At 45.9% G+C, this 25,289-nt stretch overlaps 1 protein-coding gene and 1 long non-coding RNA gene across 4 annotated transcripts in view; one reads left to right on the forward strand and one right to left on the reverse strand.

The window, feature by feature from the left end:
• The window catches only part of LOC147574190 (uncharacterized), a 31,631-nt gene extending 30,476 nt beyond the window's left edge, over nucleotides 1-1,155 (forward strand). For both annotated transcript variants that reach the window (XR_015243992.1, XR_015243993.1), the window contains one exon: nucleotides 109-1,155. This is a non-coding gene — a long non-coding RNA (uncharacterized LOC147574190). The remainder of the gene's footprint in view (nucleotides 1-108) is intronic.
• Nucleotides 1-25,289, reverse strand: part of MYO1D (myosin ID) — a 361,575-nt gene that overhangs the window by 44,101 nt on the left and 292,185 nt on the right. The gene's annotated exons all lie outside the window — the stretch shown is intronic.

Raw genomic sequence — 25,289 nt, forward strand, 5'->3', positions numbered from 1 at the left:
CTTAGAGCCCCTTGAAACAGCGTCAGCACATCCTGCTCTTACTAGAATGCTCCTTTCCCCCTGCCTCCCCCGGCTAATTCCTCCTTTCTTCCCCTTCCGTTTCCTCAGCTTTCTCTCTTCCAGAAGCTTCCCCCCTGTAGGCTCCGAAGACCGCCCTATCCTTGGCTCCGGGTCAGCCGTTGTTCCTCTCGGCTCCCACAGCTGCCGGCACACCTCTGGATGACGGTGCTTACCATTCTGGATGGCATCTGTCCACCTGCCTCAGGTCTCATTCGTCTTTACGTGCTCGGGCCCAGCAGAGCGACACAGGGTAAGGAATGGCAATGCCGAACAGCCACCAGGACTACATAGACTCATCGTAGCAGCCGGCAGTCTGGCAAAAGCTCTCCTAGGGAAAGGGGAGGTTTCCCCCTCGCTCTCCGGACTGGAGAGCTCCCCTGTTTCTCTGGCACAACTGCTCTGGTGCCTGGGCTTACGCGCACGCGTGTGCAGACTTGCCCCAGGGCCCGCTTCCCACAGAGTGGCAGGGAAATGGGGCACACTGCCTTTTCCTGTGACACCGGTCAAGCCCTCTCCAGCTGTGCCCCTGTGAGTTTATTAACACTTTACTGACGCACGTGTTCAGACGTGTGTACTTAACGGGAAGGGACGTCTGAAGAGCACACACAGCACAATGTTTACACCTTGCAGCATATGGAAAATATGTTCGCAAAGCCTGTAGGAGGTAATGCTCAAAAAGAGCCGACAGTCTGGGGACAAGAAGGAATGACTACTTTCTGAATACTCCCCCCATCATAAGCACAGTCAGTAATCCGCCTGGTGAGGTCTGTGTGAAATGCCCCGTGACACTCAGAAGCGGCGGGTGCCCCAGCCCAGACGCATCCAAGCCAGGGTGGCATGGTGTGGGCAGCAAATACCACGGGAAACTGGGTGCAGTGATCTTTATCTCCACTCCAAGATGGATTTATCTATCCCTGAGAGTTTAAACACAAGGGCTGCCATGTTGCACGGCTCCAGGGCTGCCCTTCCTATCACCGCCGAGGTGACAGGCGCCCCGTAAGATGGTGCACGGCAGTCTGTGTAGCCGTCAGAGGTGGCCTTGTTAAATCTCGATCACATAACCCTATGCGTATTAAAGCAAAAAGGGCATGCTTATTTTCATATGGCACTGGTCTCTTATTTTATTATTTTCTTAACAAAACTGTCCAAATTGTCCACATGACTTAATGAAACAGTGATGTATTTTAAAGGAACCTCCAAACACGAGGAGGGTGTAGTTGGTAAAAACTTGCGTTATTAGCCACATTGTAGGGCAGCATTCTTAGCAAACGCAAGCAACCTTCTCCTGTCCCATGTATTTTGTTGGTTAGGGTTAGAAAAACAGTGAAAGGCCACTGAGCTCTCAGGCACCCAGGAAAATACGCTAGATGTCGTTTCTGAAAGTCAGCACCTTTGCATCTCGACAAATGAGAGTCAATGACACATCCTTCCAAGGTATGCCAGTCAGGCAACTGCTTGTCCTTATCTTTATTGAAACAGAAAAGGATCAATACTGGCACGTGCATGTCACATCCCCCTTCTATGTTCTACGCTATTCTAAGAGTATTTTTAGTTCGCTGTGATTTTCCTGTCTCTAAACTCCCTCTCCTCCTTGTAACTGTGTGCAGACTGGTCCACCGGCCTCAGGATACCTACCTGGGGTCACTGCTTAATGTAGGAGGGGGAATCTGTCCACCTTGTGAGGTCCCATTAAGTTGCACCTCCTCTCTGACCTCTTCCCCCCGAAGGCCCTGGCCCGGACTCTGCACCTCTCTTTACGCAAAGCGGATGAGAACATGGGCCGAGTTGGAGAGGATGAAGCAGAAATCCTGACTCTGCCACTTACTAATCACGGGCACCTCTGGCGAGTGACGCGGCCTCTCCAGGTCTCAGTTCTGTCATTTGAAAAGTGGGGGCAACACCCATCTTGGGGGGCTCTTAGAGGGCGCAAGGAGAGAGCGCATGTAAAGCAGGTGGCACGGTGGTCATGCCCGGCAGTCAAGAAACCGCAGCACGTCTCTTTCCTTCTGAATGTATTCTGTCCCTGTTATTGGACTGTGAACACTTTGAGGGGTCAAATATTTACCCAACTAATGGGGAAATGGATGTGAGAGGAATGGAGTACCATTCTGCTTCCTGCCACCAAGGCGCTCCCGAGGAATCATGGCCACTCCCTCACTTGTGTCCTGACCTGGCCCCTAGTTGATCAACCAGACTGCGGCTGTGTTATCCTGGCAGCCAGATAGTAGATTTACATTAGCAAAGACAGCAAGGTATGGAAGGTTAATTATGATTCATTCTTATTGTGATACATTACCTCTCAGTTCAAATTTTATATGCAACTGACCAAATGAATGACACCACTGATTTCTGATGGTATCCACGTGATTGTGTTTTTTGTTCCATATTCTCTCTCTCTCTCTCTCTCTCTCTCGCTCTCTCTCTCTGTACGACACTGAAGAATGGAAGTAGGGTCACAAGCTCCCCCCCCACCCCCCACTTCTGTTTGTATGCTCTGTGAATTTAAGGTCTGTTTCCTTTTCCTTAGATTTTTCTAAACGACATGGGATACTGGGGGGTACGGAAGCCCCTGGACTAGATTGCTGTGATCATTAATTTCATTAGGCTGGATCAGGGTGAGCTTATAATGAAGACTCTCGGGATTCTCACACTCTCAGAATAGCAAGCACTGAGGCCCTCACAGACCACGTGGCTGCACGTTCAGGCACGGATTCCCTCCCCTTGGCACGCCCGCCTTGCAACACCCAGCTTGTCTGCGTGTCGGCCCTGGCTGCATGGACAGAAATGGCTCTCCCACTATGGATTTAGGCACTTTGGGGGCTGAACAGGAGCTCATCCGCTCTCTGCTTTTCCTTTGGAATTCAGTAATGAACTCATTAAATCGCCAACTTGTTGTGACAGGAAGTCATTCAGATGCTGATGCTATTGCCATGGAAACCATCCCTCGGCTTGGAACTCTGTCTGTCTCTGCCGAGGAGCACTCTGGCTCCGTAATTACTGTCATCCCCAAATAACACGGAGCCATCACGGTTCTGAGCAAGTCCAGAAGCAGGGGCATACACAGACTCTCTTCTGCTTTCAGATGAATCCTTGTTGGTTTTAGTATTTTTAGCACACATTTCTGTTCTGTGCCAGTTGTCTTTTTCTTTCCTACATGCTGGCTCCTTTCCAGCACCTTTCTTAGAGAAGCAGACAAAGGATTTTTTCGGGGATGATAGCTGTCAGGAATACTGTTTAAAGAGAGCCTACCGCTTTCCCCAAATCTCTGTGCTTCCAAATATGGAAAAATGAATTCTCCTGCCTTTTAAGAGGAACCCCAAGAAAGGAAAGCCAAAGTCCATTATAGTTCATATTCTATAAAACTTCAACGTTTATGTTTATGGGTAGGTCAGTAATGCCCAAATGCAAATTCAGAGATGCAACACAAAGTACATCGTGATGTTTCCTTTACTTTGCATTATGGAGAGTCCTGTTGAGCTCGGTGACTAAAGGCTGACCAAATCACCAAGAAGGAGAACCCATCCATCCCAGGCAGCAATCAAATCGTTCTTGTATATGTTATGGCACCCGGACTAGAGCAAATCTTTAAACATAACCATCACTTATGCAGTGCCTGAGACACTGGGCCAGGCATTTCATATTCTGTTTCATGATTTAAATGAATCTGCATGAAAATCCCACGAGGCAGGTATTTTCAATCCAATTTTACAGTGAAGGAATGTGCAGCTCAAAGCAATTAGGTACATTAAATAAATGCCACACCTTCCCATACGGTACAGGTGTTACCACACCACACCTCCTGTGCTCCTGTGTCCACAGGCATCCAGGTGACTTCCACTGCCTTAGAATCATAGATGCTCAGATTAGGAAAAGTCTTTTGTGATTCTCCTTCCAACTGACACCTTCTAGGACATCCCAAGCATAGTCTGGTTTAAGCTTATGTGTTTCCAGGGATGGAGACCTTACTAAGAGCAGCGGCATTTGGACAGCCTGGTGTGAAAGCCCCTCTTAGTCTACTCCTGACACGAGGAAAGAGCAATTACTGGCTCTTCTACTGAGCCCCAAAGTGAGAAAATCTGGCTCTGGCTAAGCTTGTCCTCTACAACATCCAGGTACAGGTGGGAGAAGAGGGAAATGGGGAAGGGGTCAGAGCTATGGCTGGAGCTGGCTTCGGGCCTGAGCTGAGCAAGAAGGTCTGGGCAGGTCACGGACCGAGGTTGTTCGCCCCACAGGAAAGAGACCTGCTCCCTAGTGCTGGAAGGAAGCTGCCGTTTCGGATGAGACCATGAATGGATGTCTGGCCCTTTCTTCGGTGTCATTTTTTATTTCTGTATTTACACATCATACACACACACTCTCCACAAACTGCATAACTGCATAATATGAACACCGACATTTAGAGACAGGCAGTGAGCAGAGACCTCTGGGACACCTTCTGAAAATGTCAGCAAGGTCATGGGAGGAGTTCAACAGGGACCTTACAACTTTACAAAGCCCTATGGTAAGTGGTGTTAAAGGTACTGCTTTCTGCTCATGGGAATGAGATTTACTCTTATAAATGTTCATTTGTCCCTGCCTTAGAATATAAACTCTTCTGTGGCAAGGTCTGGGAGGTAGGCAGGTTATCTATTGTCCGCGTGACCTGGGGTACGTCTCTTTCATCTGTGTGCCTTGATATCCTCACTGGTCACGTAGAGCAGACCGTTAATTCTGTTACCCACCTTATGGGAGTACAGTGAGGTTAAAATGCAAAGTGCAAAAAAAAATCTACAAAAATCTTTCTAACTTAGTATTCTACAAGAGTGAATAGTTTACAGAAAATGTAATTTAGAGCCCAATATTTACAATATGTTAGGTCAAGTCTCTTTACAGTTACCAATGAAACAAAATGATTTTCAAAGCTTCCAGCAATGATTTAAGCAATATTCAATATAAAAAATTTTCAATAGTGGGTTTTTGTTTGTTTGTTTGTTTGGTGTTCACGGTCTCATGATCTAACCTGTTGCAAAGATTAAAGCAAAATTTTCCACGCTTAATCACAAAGGATTAGTAAGGCCCCTGTAATACTGCATCATGAAAAACAAGCAGGTCACAGAGCCCAACATTTTTAGTCTTTCTGGATTTGTTTTCTAAGTAATTTTAAAAGGTACTTGTAAATACACCCTGCCTTACTTCTAAAAAGCATCTGGGGATAGCCTATAATAAAAGGAACAGATATAATAAAAGTGAAGTCATTTAAAAAGAATCTTTTATTCAATTCACAGCCATTTCTTCTTAATAATATCTGTGAAACAGATATGAATGTAGAGTTACAAATGAGATCTCCTATAGTTTTTGATGCTGAAAATATTTTAGGCACTGTAACTAAGCAGGGAGTGGCCAGTGTCTGGTGACAAATGACTTCTGGGCGGTGGGGATCTGTGAGATGGTCTAAACTATAGGACTCAAAGAGAATGGACATTAATGTGATTACAAAATGGATTAAATCAATGTGTGGTCCATTCCCAGATCCTGTGGTTTATTTCTCTTTGGATGTAACAGCTAGTCTCAGGCAGAATATGTTAAGAAAATCGCACAAAGGGGAAATGAGTCACTTACTGAAAACCCAGAAAAGCTTAGGCTAACCAGCTAGACAGAGACTCGACCATGTCTTTTTCTGCCTTTGTTCTACTTCTACATCCTGAGAGCATCACCTCGTCTGAATCATGGGAGAAAACTGTTTTTGGCAAATATACGTTGGACATACGCACACTTCCTCTTGCTCTTTCTTCATGACACACACACCCCATATCCAGTACGCTTTGGAATGCATGTGGTTTTTAAGAAATTCAGCAGTCTCACCTCCATAATTATGTCTGACCTAGACCAACATTAAAATATTTTGTTCTCCCCGTGAGGGCAGCAGTAAGCGTGAGGTTCCACCTTTCCTTGGATGACAGCCCATTATCCTTTCCTGCTCTCTCGGTCCTGCTGAGAGGAGAGCCCTGGCAAAGGAACTCTGTTTTGGTCACAAATCGGTACAGTGCCTAGCACATTGTTGCTACTTGATAAATAGTTCTTTCTCGAGGGAGTTGAATAAATATTTCCAGTCTCTCCTCCACTGGCTATTACTTTTTCCTCAGCTTACAAACACGTTCAGGTCTCCTCCGTTACATAAAAGACCAAAAAGGCTACCTGTTCATTTTATCCCCAGCAGCCATGAAATGCCCCAAATTAAGATAAACTATAATGCTGGTGCCTTCTCGCTACTGCTTTCTCTCTCATCACACCCTCCAGTTAAGCTTCTTACACTGGGGTGTGATTCCCTTGATCCTCCGCAGTGTGCTATAGAATGAGGAGCCACAGAAGAAACACAGAGAATCTTCCGGGAAGATTGATTCCAAGTACGTAACTGGAAATAATTTAACACGCGTTTAAATTAAAGCCAACATCTGGAATGACAGAATGAAAAGTAGTGTTGATTATTAAAACAGGATTTTGAAAGAGACATGCCAGAGGCCGCCTCAGTGTCTGATTCTAGTAAACGTTGAGTTTACTCTGTGACGGCGAGGGGAGTTCCTTAGAAAAGCCTGAAAAGCACTGGTAAGTAGATGACTACCACACCAGGTGACACATTAGCCTAGAGGTAAGCACTACAGGTGCTGTGGGATCTCTGAGGACAGACAGGACAATGTTGGGGAGGGATGGACAGTATTTCCTTTACAGAAGAGCTGATATAGTAGCTCTTGAAAGATGAGTGGCTAACCAGATGGAGGGGGGGCGGGCTATCGCTGTGGGCAGAGGAAGCAGTATGGACAACTCTAAGGTGTTGATGGATCTGACATGTAAGAACAGGGAGTCTAACGGTAGCTGAAAAAGGAGGTGGGTTTTGACTGTCCGGTGAAGAACCCAAGTATCGTGCTAGAAAATCCCAGCGCTGGAGACCATTCTCTATCTTTGAAACTCTTTTTCTCTTGGCACCTCTTGGAACATTCTGGTCCTCTGGCTTCTTTGACAGTTTCTTGGTTCCTTTGCTTATTTTTCCTCTTCAACGCCCCCTCTCTGACTCCTTGAATTCTGGTGTTCCCCCTGAGTTCCTGTGTGGCCATGTTTTTCTTCTGGTTCTCCACACATGGACTGTTTCATTCCCTCTCGCCGCTTTGACTTCCGTGAAGCCACAGGCTTCCAAATCTTTTTCCCCAGGGCAGACATTGCATGGATATCTCCACCTGAACTGACAGATAGCCTTTCAAAATGAGTAAGTCCTAAGCCTACATCATTTCCTGTGCTCCTCCCTCCCCTCCATTCTAAGGCCCTGTATCTACTAGTCTCTACAGTCTGGATTAAAAGAACCACGATCTACCTGGTCACCCAAATAAAAAGTTGGGAGTCGCCAGCTCCTTTGCTCATGACCCACAGCCTATCAGCGGCTGCTAACTGGCCTCTGTTAAATAGATCCTCGCCTCTCAGTCTCCACCAGGGATTCTCAACAGACCACAGGTTCTCCCATCCCCTGCACCCCACTTGAGAATCACCGTGCAGAATGAGAGAGGGGGCACAGGCTGTGCAACTGGACCATGTCGGGATGGAAAAGGTTAGAATCACTGGCCTATGTCTCTCTGGGCCACAGCTGCAACAGCTAGGTAACCGGTCTTCTGGATACCAGCTCCTTCCCCTCTAAAGCCTCCTCCACAATTCTGCACTTATCTTTTTAACACAGAAATCTCATTAAAGACGAGGAGTTATTGAAATTGACAAAACAAAATGAATACGGAATAAGAAGAAAACATCAGTGAATATTTATCTGGTCTTTGGATGAGTGAGACTTTTTAAATCATTCATGCAAAGGCTAAAGGAAAAGGCAGATTTGACTACCTACAAATGCAAAATTTCTCTAGAATAAAATACTGTAATTTAAAAAGATGGGCCGGGAAAACATGTGTAACGTATACGAGGGTTAACAGTCCTAATATCTAAAGTGCTCTTACAAATTAGTAACCAAATGATAAAGGCACCAAAAGAAAAAGAGGCAAAGGATATGAACAGTTCACAACACATATACAGATAACAAGTACACAGACCGATGGGAGAAAGTATTCAATCTCATTTAAGAAAGGTAGATGAAGAAGCGCCTGGGTGGCTCAGTCAGTTAAGCATCCAACTCTTGGTTTCAGCTCAGGTCAAGATCTCATGGCTCGTGAGATTGAGCCCCATGTTGGGCTCTGCACTGACAGCGTGGAGCCTGCTTGGGATTCTCTCCCCTACTCTCTCTGCCCCTCCCCTGATTGTGCTCACTTGCTCCTTCTAAAAATAAATAAATAAACTTAAAAAAAATGTCGTACTGGAAAAGAATACTTAGTGACCCAGGAAGACACTTCAGAATGTTTGCTTCATATGCTTAAGTGAAATCACAATTATAAAACAGAACGTATTAAAAAAATCTCATTTTTGGAAAACTACATATATCTGTATGCGAAGAGGATATAAAAATGTTAACAATGGTTTGAATGTGTGCTTACAGATTGTTTTTCAATGTCTCGGTGTACATTTTCCAAAATTCCCACATATAGAGTTACTTTTGTTATCTGGGAAAAAAAATGTTTTTAACTGGAGACACAAAATTCCCCTGTGTTTGGGCTGCCTATTGTCTACTTGGACGGAGCCCAAATCCTGTGCCTGATAGGCAAGGCCTGTCACAATCTGGCTCCTCCTTGGCTTCCTAGCCTGCTCTTCCTGACGGGAGTCCCACATTGGAGGCCTCCTGAGTCATGCGCGTGTCCACCAACAAGCCTTGTTGTTCTAAGCCTCTGCCCGCACAGCTCTGCCCCTCCTTCCTCTGCACCACACTCCCGGGATTGGTTAATTTCTCATTCTTCTAACTGGTCCGCCTGTCCTACTCCTGCTCTTTCAACTCCTCAAGCTCACCAAGTTCTCTGCTGCCTCGGGGCCTCTAGATCAACTATTTTTCTGCCTGGACAGGTCTCCACATGACCAGCTCCCTTTCATCTTTTCAGACCCTAAATGACACCTCTTCACTTGGCCTTCTCTGATCACTCTATCCCTAAGTAAGTTCTCTGTCTCAGAGCCCTGCTTGCTCCTCCTGAGCACTTACTATGAATAAAATTATTTTTATTTATTCGTTTACTTGGTCTCAGTGTGTCTGCCCCACTTGAGTGTAAGCTCCGGGAGGCGGGGGCTGTGACCCAGGGCCTCACAATTTAGCCGCACACAGTTGTCTGTGGAATGGACAGACAATGGAAAGACCAACTGTCCTGAAAAGCCTGCCTCCGTGTTCCTGTGGGACCTTGTATGCACATCTCTGCCAGCTTCTCCCCTCTCTAGTTTTCCAACACCAATGTGGTTGCTTCCTTACAGCTGCTCCCTGAAGTGGTCTGCAACTGCTCTGAGAGGAAGACGGGGTACGGTGTGCAGGCCTGGAACGCCACAGGCACTCACCAAGCGTGCGCTCTGATTGAATGCACGAGGGGGGTTTCTGTGGGGTTTCAAGCGGGTCGAGGAACCCCTTCTGGGACTGAGCAATCACTACAACACAAGCAGATGATGAAACGCTGCCTGGGGGTCAGCCTCAGCTCACAGAAGGTCACCAAAAATTAGGCAGACACGTGGGGTTTGTGTCTATGAAAAGTTTTAACTGCATTAAAATTTTTTTTTAAGGTTTACTTATTTTTGAGAGAGAGAGAGAGAGAGAGAGAGAGAGAGAGAGAGAGAGAAAGGGGCAGAGGATCCAAAGCAGGCTTCGTGCTGACGGCAGAGAGCTGGATGTGGGGCTCAAACCTCTGAACCATGTGATCATGACCTGAGCCGAAGTCAGAAGCTTAACCAACTGAGCCACCCAAGCACCCCATTTTAAGTATATTTTTGAACAGATTTTAGCAACTAGTTAGCAACTAATTCTTGAGCTTCAAAAGAAAAAAAAAGGCAGGGCAAATAGGGACTTTACAGTGTTTTTGAGTCTGTCAGAAAGTACATTACGTAAATTCCTTAATCTGAAGAATTTATAGGTTCCTTGTGGAGCCTGATAATTGATGATGTTTCTTTGAAAATGTGTTCCCATTTAAAAAGAAAGGGGGGGGGGACACCTGGGTGGCTCAGTCAGTTGAGAGTCCGACTTTGGCTCAGGTCATGATCTTACGGTTTGTGAGTTCAAGGCCCCCGTTGGGCTCTGTGCTGACAGCTCAGAGCCTGGAGCCTGCTTCGGATTCTGTGACTCCCTCTCTCTCTGCCCCTCCCCAACTTGTGCTCTGTCTCTCTATGTCTCTCAAAAAATAAATAAATGTAAAAAAAAAAATTAAAAAACAAAGTAAAATGAACTTCAGGGGCACTTGGGTGGCTCGGTCCATTAAGCGTCCGACTCTCACCTCAGGTTCATGAGTTCAAGCCCCGCATTAGGCTCAGCACCTGGTGTGAAGTCTACTTTAAAAAAAAAAATGAGGGGCGCCTGGTTGGCTCAGTCGGTTGAGCGTCCGACTTCAGCTGAGGTCATGATCTCACGGTCTGTGAGTTTGAGCCCCGCATCAGGCTCTGTGCTGATAGCTCGGAGCCTGGACCCTGCTTTGGAGTCTGTGACTCCCCCTCTCTCTCCTCTTCCCCCTCGCTCTCTCTCAAGAATAAATAAACATTAAACATTAAAAATAAATAAATAAAATGTGTTCCCAGAGACCCCAAATATTTTACAAATAGTGCAGGGAGTCACTCCAACTAAGCAGCTGATGAATGACTGTCCAGTTTCACTCTGATGAGTGTACAGATGGTTAGTGACTCATGGGATAAAACATCAAGTCCAAGGTCTGAACAGTGCAGGTATCATTCAGTGGGCTCATGTGATCCTTTCACTCACTGGCCTTAACCTACTCTGTAAAAGTGGGCCCAACCGAGATGCTCTGTTGCAGCTTGTGAGGGGTTGGCAAAGTTTTCCTGTGAAGGGCCAGGCAGTAAACATTTCAGCTTTGCAAGCCACACAGGCTGCCTTGTAACTAGTCGACTTGGTTGTTGCAGTGTGGACGCAATGAACGGACATGGTGGTGTTCCTATAAAATTTTATTTGTGGACAATGGATTTGAATTTTATAGAAACAGGTGTCACAAAATGTTTTCTTTCTTTTCATTTTTTTCCTCCAACTATTTAAAAATGCAAAATCATCTTGGTGGTTAGCCAGATTTGGCCTGTGGGCCACAGTTTGCTGACCTCAGCAAAAAAAAATTAATTAAAAAAAATTTATTAAAAAAAATTAATTAAAAAAAAATTAATGTTTATTTTTGAGAGAGAGAGAGAGAGTGCAAGTGGGGGAAGGGTAGAGAGAGAGGGAGACACAGAATCGGAAGCAGGCTCCAGGCTCTGATCCGTCAGCACAGAGCCCAATGTGGGGTTCGAATTCACAGACCGCGAGATCATGACCTGAGCTGGTCGGACGCTTAATCAACTGAGCCACCCAGGCGCCCCTGGGTTAATTTTTGACAGTTTATCTGTGTGGGCAGCTGTGGCACACTGAGATATAGGGCTCTGATCTCAAAAGACTTAGGTTCCAATACCCAAGTGCCCAGCCCTGACAGAAACAATTTATTTCTGAGTCCAACCAAACTAGAGTGATGTCAGGCACTAGACAGTTAACATTTAATTTGAGATGGAGTGACAAGGAAAAAAAGACTTCACCCTTGGAAGTGGAGAGAGTTCCTTGAAGTTTGATTAAAAGTGATTTATACACACTTTATGGGAGCACATTATATTAGTGCTTTTTCACTGCAGGATAAACAGAAAATAAGTAACGGGCCACTCTCATCACATGCTCGCACCTGTGGTTCGAAACAGCCAACAAACACTCTCCATTCAAGGGCTCATTGTCAGATAACCACCGCTGACAGGAAGGCAGCCTAGAAATGTCTGCTCTTTTCAAGAGAAAAAAGCTTCCTCCGCAATTCTCACTGGTTTCTATAGAACGAATTCCCAGGGAGATGACAGGAAATAGAGGTCATCTACAAGGTCCGTCTCCTCTGCCCCTCTCATTTTCTATTTTAAAATGTGCTTCCGTTCTAGATATTTCACGCCTCCTGCGCTGGGTGGTACCGGTACCTAACACGGTGGGGTAGCAGGGTCCAGAGCACAAGACGCAGAGGGTACAGACACTGGAGCCGTACTGCCTGGGCACATGTCCGTTACTAATTAGCTGTGATCTTGAGCAAGCTACTTAACCCCTCTGTGCCTCAGTTTCTTCAGCTATAAAATGGGGATAATAATAGCACCCACCTTCAGAGCTGTTGTGAGGCTTACATGAGTGAGCATATGCAGCACAGGGCTTTGAATTAGAGCCTAGCATGGAAGAAGGATCGGGTGAGTGTTAACTCTGTTTAGTACTGTCTTCACGTGCTTACCAAGCACCGCATGCACGTGTAAGCACACACACATGCTCACACAGTTTTAATCTGATCCTCAGCTTGCCGGGTATCACCCCCTTGTTATAGAGAATAACAAACTGAGGTTTACTGGCCCAAGACCAATCGGCTATGAGTCTTCTGTGAGCCAAAGTGTCCTTCAAGGGCTTCTAAATCACTGAATGGGATCTTAAATTTCCTTCCCTTTACCTATTGGGGAGGTTCCTTAGAGAAAAGGTTGTATAAAAAAATGTTCTGAAAAAAATCACATACCTGTAAGCCATATGCAGTAGGGATCGCAACTGTTTAAAGTTTATCTTCCCCGGGTTTTATTACCATTATCTTTTTCTCACATGTCATTATTTCCATCCTCATACTCTTCCTGCTATCTTAAGCTTCCTTCTCTTTTTACTGACTACCTATCTTCAGTTTCTGGGAATGTAAATAAATTATGTCCATTCCTAGCCCCAGAACTTTAAATGAAGGATTTCTTTTGTCACCTTCTGTATTTATCACTTCTGTGCTGTTGCAATGCAATGACCGAGCAGTCACCCTGTAGTAATCCTCCTTCAACTGCAAGAGTGTCTGCAACAAACTGAATGTTCCTGTTGTTAAAATATTAAACCATCTGGGGAAAAGCCTCATCCCTCCTTTATGCATAAGTATGGTAATTGATTCACATGGCCATGGTTGGCCAGCAGAGACATGGTTTCTAGTCTGTACACACTGCTGAGGCAAAGCCAAAGAGAAGAGTAGGGAAATTTGCTGCACGTACGTTAGGGAGGGTTTGAATTAAAAAGAAATTTGAATACGCACAGACGTACGATAAATGATCCATATGTAAAGCTTTTACACATCAAGTTACAATTCTGACTCTCAAGATGAGCTGGCGGATCATTCAGAGGAAAGCTACATTAAACAATTTTTAAGTTTATTTATTTACTTTGAAAGAAGTGGGGGAGGGGTAGAGAGGGAGGGAAAGAGAGAATCCCAAGCAGGCTCCGAGCTGTCAGCACAGAGCCCGATTCGGGGCTCAAACTCTCCGGTGGTGGGATCATGACCTGAGCAGGTCTGACTATAACGCGCAGCTGCTCAACTGACTGAGCCCCCCACGTAGAAAAGCTACGCTTTTGAAGATACTGACAAACAAACTTGCATCATTGAGAGCCACTATTGCTAATTCAGTCTTGTAAGTTCTGCACTTTTCATGCTTTCATTTTTCCAACTTTTTTTTTCTTTCTAATTCCCAAATTTATGCATGTTCATTATAAAAATTTTGGAAAATGGGGAAAGTATAACAGAGTAGAAATAAAATTTTACTCATGACTATCTCACCATCCAGAGAGAGAATCATGGTTAATATTTTGACATAGTAACATGGTAATATTCATATTTTACATATCCTTCTACTAATTAACTTGTCAATAAAAAGTTAAAATTATTTTTTCTTTCAATTTCCCCTTGATTACCAAGCAATGGATGGTCACTGAAATAAAGCCAGAAAGCACAGAAAAGTTGAAAGAAGTATAAACTAAAGCACCTAGCATTGTCCACTTGGGTATATTTTCTTCTACCCTTTCTTTTCATGACTTAAAAAATTTTTTTTGATGTTTATTTATTTATTTACCTATTTTTTTGAGAGAGAGAGAGGGGGAAAGTGAGCAAGGGACAGAGAAAAAGAGAGAGAGAGAGAGAGAATCCTGAGGGGCAGAGAGAGGAGAGGGAGAGAGAGAGAAGTGGGGCTTACTCGGGGCTCATGTTTTACCTGAAGCAAGGCTCAAACTCACCTGATGTGGGACTTGAACTCACAAACTGTGAGATCATGACCTGAGCTAAAAGTCAGATGCTTAGCAACAGAGTCACCCAGGTGCCCTAATGTTTATATATTTTTGAGAAAGACAGAGAGAGAGAAAGAGAGAGAGCTCACGCATGAGTGGGGGAGGGGCAGAGAGACAGAGGGAGACACAGAATCTGAAGCAGGCTCCAGGCTCCAGCTGTCAGCAGAGCCTCACGTGAACCGTGAGATCATGAACCTGAGCTAAATTGGATGCTTAACCGATTGAGCCACCCAGGTGCCCCTATGACTTTTTTGAAAATGTTTTTTAGTGTTTATTTATTTTTGAGAGACAGAGAGACAGAGTGAGAGCAGGGGAGGGGCAGAGAGAGAGAGAGAGAGAGAGAAAGACAGTATCCAAAGCAGGCTGCAGGCTCTGAACTGTCAGCACAGAGCCCGATGCGGGGCTCGAACGCATGAACCGTGAGATCATGATCTGAGCCAAAGTCAGACATTCAACCGACTGAGCCACCCAGGTGCCCCAACACACCTTTGATTACCGATGAAGTTGAAATGTTTTCAGATGTTTATGAACCATTTCGTTTTTTTCGAACTGTCCATTTTCTTTGCTGTACGAGGTATTTTTCAATACATAAATAATGAATTACTGGAGAGGAGGTTAATCTAAAGCTCGTAAGTATGAGCCCCAGCCATTCCAAACTGAAGTTCTGCTTTACACGGGAGGAGCCAGAAGGTCAGTCAGGTCTTTCTCTCTCCTCCCTGCCCCTCATGGCACGCAGTCAATCCCATCTTAAACTGCTATGCATCGATCTGAGCTGCTTAATATCTGACTTAATGTATTTAGTTTCATAAACCCTTTCTTGATTAAGTATGATGCTTACTTTGGTTTCCTGTTTTTCCTGGGCACAAGGCCACACGGGAATGTGGGAGTAGCAGCAGCTAGTGAGATGGACCAACAACAGATTAAAATCTGCTTTGCTTTGCTTTATCTGTAAGAATCTGGAAGTCAACTTGCTGCCTCCAGCCTGCCCACTGACGACAAGTGGACTGTTGGGAGAAGCCCCTCCCATGTTAACAGTGGCGGCTTCCAATGACCCACGTGGAGTCCTCGCCACTGTGGGCCGTGCAGCTCTTGCGTGGGGGCTGTGAGCGGAGCCCAAGCACAAAATGAGTGGGTCCTCGCACCTCTCCCGTTTCTTTACCTTCACGATTTGGCCACAGTGGGCTCAGAAGGGGGCTATCGAGTAGCAGGTAGCTTTTTCTTTGTTTTTTTAAAAAACTTTTAAAAAATGTTTATTTTTGATAGAGAGAGGGAGAGAGTGAGCGTGTAAGCACAGGCAGGGGAGCAGCAGAGAGAGAGGGAGACACAGAATCTGGAGCAGGGTCCAGGCTCTGAGCTGTCGGCACAGAGCCCGACGCGGGGCTCGAACCCAGGAACTCACGAACGGCGTGATCATGATCTGAGCCAAAGTCATACGCTCAACCGCCTGAGCCACCCAGGCGCCCCAGCAAGGTAGATTTTTCTTAACCTGTGCTCTGAAGATTCTAATTACTCACACAAACCTGGATATGAAGCTGACATCAGCTTCCTTCAGAGTCACTTAGAAAATCTCGGTCAGCCTGAGTCCCTTCCCTTTCTGAGCTGACACCCTATACTTAGCAATTACAGTTAAGTGGCCACGCAGGCAGTGCTGTGGTGCAGGAACACGCCAGGGTGAATTACACACCCTCCCTCCTGTCTAACCAGAGCCTACTGACTACCTGCTTCCTTCTTTCCCTCCTTGGATATTTATTTAGTGCTTCTTGTGTTAGGTGCAGTGGATGACCCAAATACATGCATGGCATATCCCCTGCTCTCAGTGAGCTTGTAGTGCAGTGGGGGAGACACACGAGGCCTACGGCTAACTATAAAATGAGAGGGAAAGTGACAATGACCACAAGAGATAACGAAGAAAAAGCCACAGAGGCCCTCCCATGTATCCCACTTTCAGGCCTTTCCCTGAGGAGCCATCAGAGACTCAAAGCCATGGACACTGCCAAAAGCACTGAGTGAAAGCACAGTAGTGAATCCCAAGGCCCGTGGCATTGCTGTCACACTTATACAGTGATATGTGATCACTCTAGAGACAACATACCCCCCAATCTCACAATTACCCTTGATGGGAGGTATCCCTTCCTACTTCATAATGTGTAGAAACTAGAAATAATTTCATTAGCCAGAAATACACTCATGTGCTAAACCTGTTCCTTAAAGAGGAGATTCTTCTTTCTAGCAACAGAGGGCATCCTGGTAGTGTCCACGTTTACAGCGTAGCTCCCAGGTCTGTGCCCCTGAAACTGTGTCCCCACCGGGCCCTGGACACCTGACCACAGGGAGCAGTGGCCGACATTTTGTAATCTGTTCCACCCTTAGCTCTCGAACCTCTGCCTTGCCGCCGCTGCCCCTGAGAGCAGCTGTCCTTTACCTGCCCAGCAGCCCTCTGGTTGTTGTGGACATCGACCTATTCAGGACCAACCTGAGCTAGAATGTGGCCATCAGGAGACACTCTCACCTAAGGACTCTGTTACCAGTGATATCGGAACAGGGAACCCAGAGTTGAGGGTCAATTCCATGCACCTGCTCTGGTGTGTTTCTAACTAAGATCAAACACATTCAGTGCATAGAAGTCCTTTCATAGCTTTCCAAATAAATACTCATTTAATACGTAATTACTGAGCCTCCAGAATGTAGACACAGTCCTTCTCGTGGAACTCACCACAACTTCCTGAAAGGGACAGATGCACCCCTTCCTTGAGAAAGTAAAGGCAGCCGGTGTGGCTCTGCAGGTGAGTGACAAGAGCAGAAGGTACAGCTGCTGGCCTTTTATATAATATACCTAACAGGGCGAAACTACCGAGGAGACAGAAGGTTCTCAGTGAGGCTAAGGGACACTGAGAAAGGGCCACGAATGGAGGGGGGTGGGCCGACAGAAGTTAATAAATTAAGAAGCAAATGAAGAAGGAAGACGTGAATCTGGGTGTTTGTCTAAGCATCCTGAAGACAGGAACCTTGTTTATCTTGTTCCTGGCTGCACCCCTGGTGCAGAGAACCCTGCTCAGCAAGCAACAGGTGCTCAAAAGATACATTTTAAGCGAATGACTGTTGGGACAGTAAGAATCATGATGACAATAATAAGGAAATTGGCCACTATCAACTGAGCACCTACCCTGTGCCACACCTGTGCCAGGTGCTTAGCCAGACTAACCTGAATCCAACAACATGCGAAGCTGGCATTGTTCTCCTCGCTTCACTGATGAGGAATCGAGGAATTAGGAGGTAGACAGAGGTTCATAAAGCACCCAAGGTCTCTTGTGCACAGATAGACTTAAATGCATACCAGTGTCTGTCCGGAGCCTGTGTTTTCCCTGCTGTGTCACTGCTTCTCAAGCATGAATGTACTAGTAACTCAGGCCCTGGGCCCTTCCAGATGACTGGGCCACTGTGGGGTCTCCTGCTGTCATCATGCTTAGTCATCAAGCCCAAGCAGCCCCACGGGAAGGAAGCGCAGGTGCGCCACAAGTGGGCCAGCACGGGTGCACACCTATGAAGCGTGTTGACTGAAAGCGCCTTGTGTATCGAAGCCTGCTTGGCCCAGTGGTGTGAACGAGGCCACTGTGACAGCTTCCGTCTCCATGTCCAGTGAACTCATTTCCGTGGCTTAGAGATACACCCGGTCCGAGGCAGCCATGTGAGAGATGCATTTACTAGTTTCAGAAAAGGTGGCTGTGAACCGTGGGTGGCTCAGTAAAACCGGTTGGTGACACTAGGAAAGCAATCCAAGCATGTCGCAATAATGGCCCGCAGCAGCTTCCCAGGACAAGACCATGCCACCTTCTAACCCAAACTTGGGTGATCAGAGCTCCTCGACCTCACTAAGATCTTTTCTTCAAAAAAAACCATTAAAAATTCTCCCCTTAAGACTTTCTCAGAACCTTCTCCCCATCTCTGTTTTTTTTTTTTAAAGGCAGGTTGATAAGGTACATAGCTACTATTATTTCTGAAAATTACTAAGACCTTAAAAGACTAGGGCCACATTCAGAATATCTATGCAACTTTCATCCTGTTCAGAAAATTACAATTGGGCACAGAGGTATTCTTAGAACCAGCACTTAAGCAAGTTTGTGTTTAGAATATGGTTAGAATATAGTTTGTTTTCAAGGCAAGTGGTTGCTAAATCTCCTTCCCTCTCGGGGCGCCTGGGTGGCGCAGTCGGTTGAGCATCCGACTTCAGCCAGGTCACGATCTCGCAGTCCGTGAGTTCGAGCCCCGCGTCGGGCTCTGGGCTGATGGCTCAGAGCCTGGAGCCTGTTTCCAATTCTGTGTCTCCCTCTCTCTCTGCCCCTCCCCCGTTCATGCTCTGTCTCTCTCTGTCCCAAAAATAAATAAACATTGAAAAAAAAAATTAAAAAAAAAAATCTCCTTCCCTCTCTGTGAGAGTCTTCTCTGCCTCTAGACTCTTCCGTCTACAAATTGTCATCTTCATGGCATAGAGCTGTCTTTCCAGAACACAAGTCTGATTAGTTCGCTCGCTTTATACAACCTACCAACTTCTTCTATATAGTATATGTCAGGTGGCTATGGGATTTATCATCTGTCTGGGCCACTCCTGAGAGTTAAAGGGACAGCTCTATCAATTATTATGTTGGGGCAACAGGCCTAACCAGGCCTGTCCCTGGCAAGCGAGGATCTATGGTCATCCCACAAAGAAGGTGCCTGTCAGCTCTCCCTGACCCTTCCCCACCCACACCAGCTTCCCAGAGGTACCTGCCCTTCCTGCACTTCCCAGAAGCACACCTCAGCTCTGGTTAACTTCTCTGCTGGATGAGTGAGTGTTCCTGCTCCCAGACCAGCTCCCAGAACAGCCTCACACATTCTCCGAGGCAGAGGTTGGGGGGGGGGGGGGAGGCATGCAGTTTTAATAAGCCTTTCCTGGATTATCAGTATTTGTATTTATACACACTTCCCTCTCTAGGTTGTGAGCTCCTAAAGGTCAGGGGACTGAAATCACCCTGTGGATACCCCCAGTGTATAAAGAAGGGTGTTTCATCTGTCTTAGGTGCTCAGTGAATGTTAGCTGATAATGAATGAACAAATTCCATGACTAGAGAATGTTGCCTTTCCAATAAATACAGAGTTCTGGGTTATAAATAAATGTTTATGACTATCGTGTTTTATTAAGAGTCACCGACTGTCTGGCTATCATGGAAACTTCAGTCAATTTCCACATACGTGAGTGTATGGAAAAACAGTATACGAGTAATTTGTTTTCTCGGTGGTGAAGACGGTAACAGGCATATTTCATTTCCATTGTTCACTGGGGATCGTATTGCTCTGGGCCAAAATGCTGAACCTGCCGAGTGGTGACTAATGTCAGAAGTGCTCTGAGTTGTGTTGGGCCCAAGGGCACGCAGGGCTCCTAGCCTTTAACTCACATGTGGTGCTCTCAGGCCCGCGACAAATTGCGGATCACTGTTTGCTACAGAGAAGACACGGTGTGAATTCTTGTGTGGCCCTTCCCTATCCAACCTGTTTCTTACAGTGGTGAACACCCAAGAGAAGTGGAAGGAAACTCCCCGAAGAAGACTGAAAAATGTCACCTCCCACGGGGTGAGCAATGGAGTACACACCCAGCAGTGTGAATTCCCTGTCTCAGTAATGTTTTCCCTCTCCCAAAGCCTTAATCTTGAAGTGATGAGCAATGATTGGTAAACTCTTAAATCTAGAGAAATCTGCATTTCCAGTTACTTTACAGAGTGAGGAAGAAAATGCCCCTCAGTAGTCATCCCCTATGACAGCTTTTTGACTGGCGTTGATCCTTGGCACACCTAACTGCATATAGTAGAGAGGCAGAGAGTAAGATCCGTGAATAAAGGAGACATGAAAGGTCAGAGGCGAGTCTATGAAAGTGTCACAGGTGAGTCACTAGGTGGTGGTGACTGTTCCCACAGCCCCTGAGAACCAGAAGAAACCACAGCACAGGGAATTTTGGTTTAGAAACAGGACAAAATTTCCTGAGTGGGATGTTTAAAATCATTAAATAAATCACCAAGGGAGCTGGAGGTCCTTTAAAACAGAGCAGTTACCAAGCAGTCAGGGATGAGTTCTGTTTAAACCTGACCACTGCCTTGAACTCACGGGGATCATTAAGCTCTTCCCAAACCCACAGTCTCTCACGATACTCCATTAACTGCCAGCGAAAGATGAGCAGAACTCAGAACCAGAGGGGCCTCAAGAGGTCGTCTGACTGGCTCTCGTCAACCAGTATTTTTAGGGTTCACTAAGGACAAAAAGCAGTAATACCTGGAGGTGCCATCATTTCACCTGTCTCTGACAGTCAAGAACTTGTCCTAATGTTGAGTCAAACTTTCTTGGTTGTAAGATGGGGACAAGACATGTAAACACTTATCCACAATAAGCTAAGATCATCGCACTTTCTCAGGCTTTTCTAGGCTCCTCATGCTTCCAAAGCCATTGCTGGAAAGTTCAAGAAAATCTAAAAGACTGGGTGAAATCTGACTTTGACATGACTGCTCTGTACCCAGGTGGATTCTACAATGCCAAGTTTTGGGGTCTGAGGTATTAAATATTAAAAATTTTTTGTTTTAATGTTTTTATTTTGAGAATAAAATATTTTTATTTATGAGAGAGAGAGAGAGAGAGAGAGAGAGAGAGAGAGAGAGAGAGAGAGAAAGAGCACGAGTGAGGTAGGGACAGAGAGAGAGGGAGACACAGAGACCAGGCTCCAGGCTCTGAGCTGTCAGCACAGAGCCCAATGCGGGGCTCGAACTCATGGACTGTCAGATCATGACCTGAGCCGCAGTAGGACACTCAACCAACTGAACCACTCAGGTGCCCCAATATTGAGGAGTTAGGGATGGAACATGGATGGAATTTTTACACATTTCTGCTCCACACACACACACACACACACTCTCTCTCTCTCTCTCTCTCTCTCTCTCTCAGCCATAGCTAAGCTTCCAAGAACGCAAGCCACCAGGGGGCACAGCTCTGTTGCTGGGGAGGTAAGGGAAAGAAGTAACATACTTTTTACCCCAGGCTCCAGGGAGGACAGCGTCTGGGAGGTGGAAGGTGGGGCAGAAGGAGAATCAGAAGTCACAGCAGTAAACAGGCTAAGAGGATGGAGGGAAAAGGGAATAAAAACACACAGAAGAACTTCTCCTGAAAGTAACCCCAACCACTTGGAGGAGGCCTTGGAAGGATCTTTCTCCTGCTCCTGCTACAGTAGGTGAGTCAGCAGGACGCGTGCTAGCTGGGATGGAGAATGAACGCAAAGGGGTGGGAGGGGGTAGGGACCTGCTGGGAAGGTAGGTCATTGCCAATGAACTGACCACAGGTTTCTAGCTAAAACATATACTTGCAGCCCCCACCCAGCCCTCCCTCAGCTGTCACCTTCTCAGTTAGCACCTATCCCTATGGCTGCCGTCCTTCTGGTCCTTCTGACTGGCTCCTTCAGCAAGCCTTTCTTCCTTGCCTGGAGCTCTCCGTTCCATCAAGGTTGCCAAATGGCCTAGAAAAACCGCAAAGGCTGGTAGAGACTGGGGTGGTTCTCTAGAAGGCGAAAGAGGACAGGGAATTTTTTTTTATGTTTATTTATGTTTGAGAGAGCAGGGGTGGGGGAGGGGCAGAGAGAGAGGGAGACACAGAATCCAAAGCAAGACCCAGGCTATGAGCTTTCAGCACAGAGCCTGACGTGGGGCTCGAACTCACGTGAGATAAAGACCTGAGCCAAAGTGGGACGCTTAACCGACTGAGCTACCCAGGCACCCCTAAATGCAAATTAAATTAAAAAAATGTTTATTTATTTTAAGGGAGAGACAAAGAGCCTGAGTGCAAGTGGGGGACGGACGGAGAGGGATGGAGAGAGTGAATCCCAATCCCAAGCTGACAGCACAGAACCCAACGAGGGGTTCGAACCCATGAAACTGTGAGATCACGATCTGAGCCGAAACCAAGAGTCGGTCGCCTACCTGACTGAGCCACCCAGGAGCCTCTCAAATTAAATTAAATTAGAAATGTTCAAACTCCTACAGGTCAAGAAAGGAACTGACAACTAACCTTTTCTTTTGCCACCTGCTGGCACATTTTAACGTGGAAAATTCTTGGTATTATTTTGACAAAATAAGACTTTTAACATCCTCCCCCCACCAACCTACCACCGTTCAATTAATTTGGGGGAATCAAAAAGCACTTCCATTCCACATGCAGAAAATCCGACGCTGTTGAAGTGACTGAAATCATTACCCTTTTATTCTTTACAAAGTAACCCACGCAGAGGACTGGAAAAACCCCACAAAACTAAAAGCAACGGTCCCTTGACCCGCTGCTCCTTTCTTTGGTACTTGTTTCAAATCGCTTCTATTTCTAGTTCTTCAATCACTGAATAATATGCTTAGGCTGTTCTTTCTGACTTTATCAGGTTTAGACGTTAGCTTCTGCCTTCCTCTCATGGCAGATCTGCATTTCTATCACTAGGAAGCCCCTCTCTCCTCCTCATCGATACCTTCATCAATACAGCTCTATCACTCTTGATCATCTTTATTACTTTAAATAACAGATGCATCCTTTTCACTTTATTCTGTCAAGAAACCATTTCTTTCTGGCTCACCATGTGAAGTAAGGATATCGGCATCCAGCTCCTTTTAGCGCTTCTGGCTTCCCTCCAGCTCCTGCCTCCTGTCAGCTCTACTTTCATATGCTTGGGGGCTGAGAAGAATGCTTCTTTTGTGACATCTCCCGTCATGGGCTCTTGACTGTACCTCCAAAAGGTGCTTCTGTCTCAGACACCCCTCTCTCAGTCAGTGCTACCTCAGCTACCAGGGGCTCTGGCCAGGTATCAGTCCTGTGGTCCCCTTCCGTCTCACGTGAGCCCTGTCATTCTCACTGTGTCCACTGCCAACATGCTAGTGCAGGTGACCACCTTTGATGTTCCGGACCAGCCATGCCCTTGTCCCTGCTACAGTCCATCCTCTACAAAATGGCCGGGGTGATTTTCTTTCCGGAAACATAAATCAGCTCACATTGCTCCCCTTGCTAAAAAAATAGTCTCTCTCAAAAAAAAAATTAAAAAAAAAAAAAAAAAAGGGGGCGCCTGGGTGGCGCAGTCGGTTAAGCGTCCGACTTCAGCCAGGTCACGATCTCGCGGTCCGTGAGTTCGAGCCCCGCGTCAGGCTCTGGGCTGATGGCTCAGAGCCTGGAGCCTGTTTCCGATTCTGTGTCTCCCTCTCTCTCTGCCCCTCCCCCGTTCATGCTCTGTCTCTCTCTGTCCCAAAAATAAATAAAAACGTTGAAAAAAATTAAAAAAAAAAAAATAGTCTCTCTCCCTGCAACCCCCTCACTGTTGCCCATAAGGCCTTAAGTGATCTGCCCTGGGCTATCTCTAACTTCCATTCCCTGCCCTCCCCCCTCAGGCACACTGCTCCAGCAGGACTGGCCCTTATCTTTTGACCATCACAGAGAATTCCAGTTTTAGGAAGTTTGCTCCTGCTTGGGAGAACCCCCGGTCTTTTCCCTGTCATTATTTAAATCCTAACTGGAGCATCCCTCCTTCTGAGAGGTCTTTCATGACAGCAGAGAAACCTCCTGACCCCAGCTATGCTCTATCATCATGTTATCCTTCTTCTTCATGGACTCGAGGCATTATTTTACTGATTTATGTGTGTTTATTGTTTACCTCCCTTCCTAGAATGTGAGTGCTGAGGGCTACTTTGTTCACTGCCTGCATCCCGGTCACCTAGAGGAGTGCGCCTGGAATATAAAAAGCATTAAAAAGATTCATTATTACCAACTCGTGTTTTGGTAGGGTCTCTATGCTTTGTGTAAGATTAAGTTCAAAAGCTGGAAATCAAGCAGTGTTTTATTATTGCAACCATGTATTATTCATTACTTAATGGACTGCGTAAGTAATGTCCCCAAATACATTCTCTCTTAAACTCCACCCCCCCCCCATTTACAAATTGCCTTTTCTCTTTCATGATCTAGTTTTTACGGTTAGATAAAACCCTCTGAATCCCCCTTTCCCTAGGTACCATTCATTGAAGTCCTCTACCTCCTTGCTCTGAGCTACACTGATTCCACACCTGCCACTTGGACTTTATTTCCCTCGTGATTTGGACCTACTACCTCTCGGCTCTCATCTCTTCCTGCTTCTTCTTTTATTACCGTAGTTTGTTGGAATACATCTTCAGAACATTTCCTAAGAAAGGGTGTATGAAAAGTCCCTGTTTGTCCGATTGTGTTGTTTCCCTTTCTCACCTTTTCCTTTCTTTTTCTTTATTAAAGATTTTTTTTTTAAGTAATGCCTACACCCTACCTGGGGCTCGAACTCACAGCCCTGAGATCAAGGGTCACAGGGTCACAAGGGTCTACTGACTGAGCCAGCCAGGTGCCCCCTGTTTTCTTTCTTTCTTTGCTTGCTTGCTTCCTTCCAACTTCACACTGGACTGACACTTCCCTGCTGGGTAAAGAATTATTTGGTTTGACAACACTTTCTTCTCAGGGCTTTAAAGACAATTTTCCATTGCCTTTTGGCACTCACTATAAGGGGAGAGAATTCACATGTCCACACTTTTAGGTATAATTCCAGTCTCAATTAAGACTTCGCACAAAAGATGTTTACAGTAGACAGAGGGAACACAATTGTATCAGTCCTGGCAAGGAATGGTTGCTCAGACTGGTGCATACAAGACAAAATTACGTCAGGTTAGCAAATTTAACTGACTCTGTTTGAGTTATAGTATGTTAAGCAAATAAACTCAGTTTGATTCCTTCCAAATGTAGGCACTGCGTCTACACATTGTTCTCTTGATCAGGCTACCTACCGTCCTGCGTCACTCCTAATACTTTTCTTAGCAAACCTCTTCTTTCCAGTACTCCCAGTTCACTTTCATGGCCTTTGGCACAAGTGCAACTGCTTTTCGTTACCCATTTGCACACTTGGTGTGGTAAGGAACGGGGTCTGGCTTACTGCTGTATCTCTGGCACCTAACTAACCTAGACAAGGCCTGGCATT

This window comes from Puma concolor, chromosome E1 (assembly GCF_028749965.1).
Source record: "Puma concolor isolate L17-30 chromosome E1, mPumCon1.1.hap2, whole genome shotgun sequence".
NCBI lineage: Eukaryota > Metazoa > Chordata > Mammalia > Carnivora > Felidae > Puma > Puma concolor.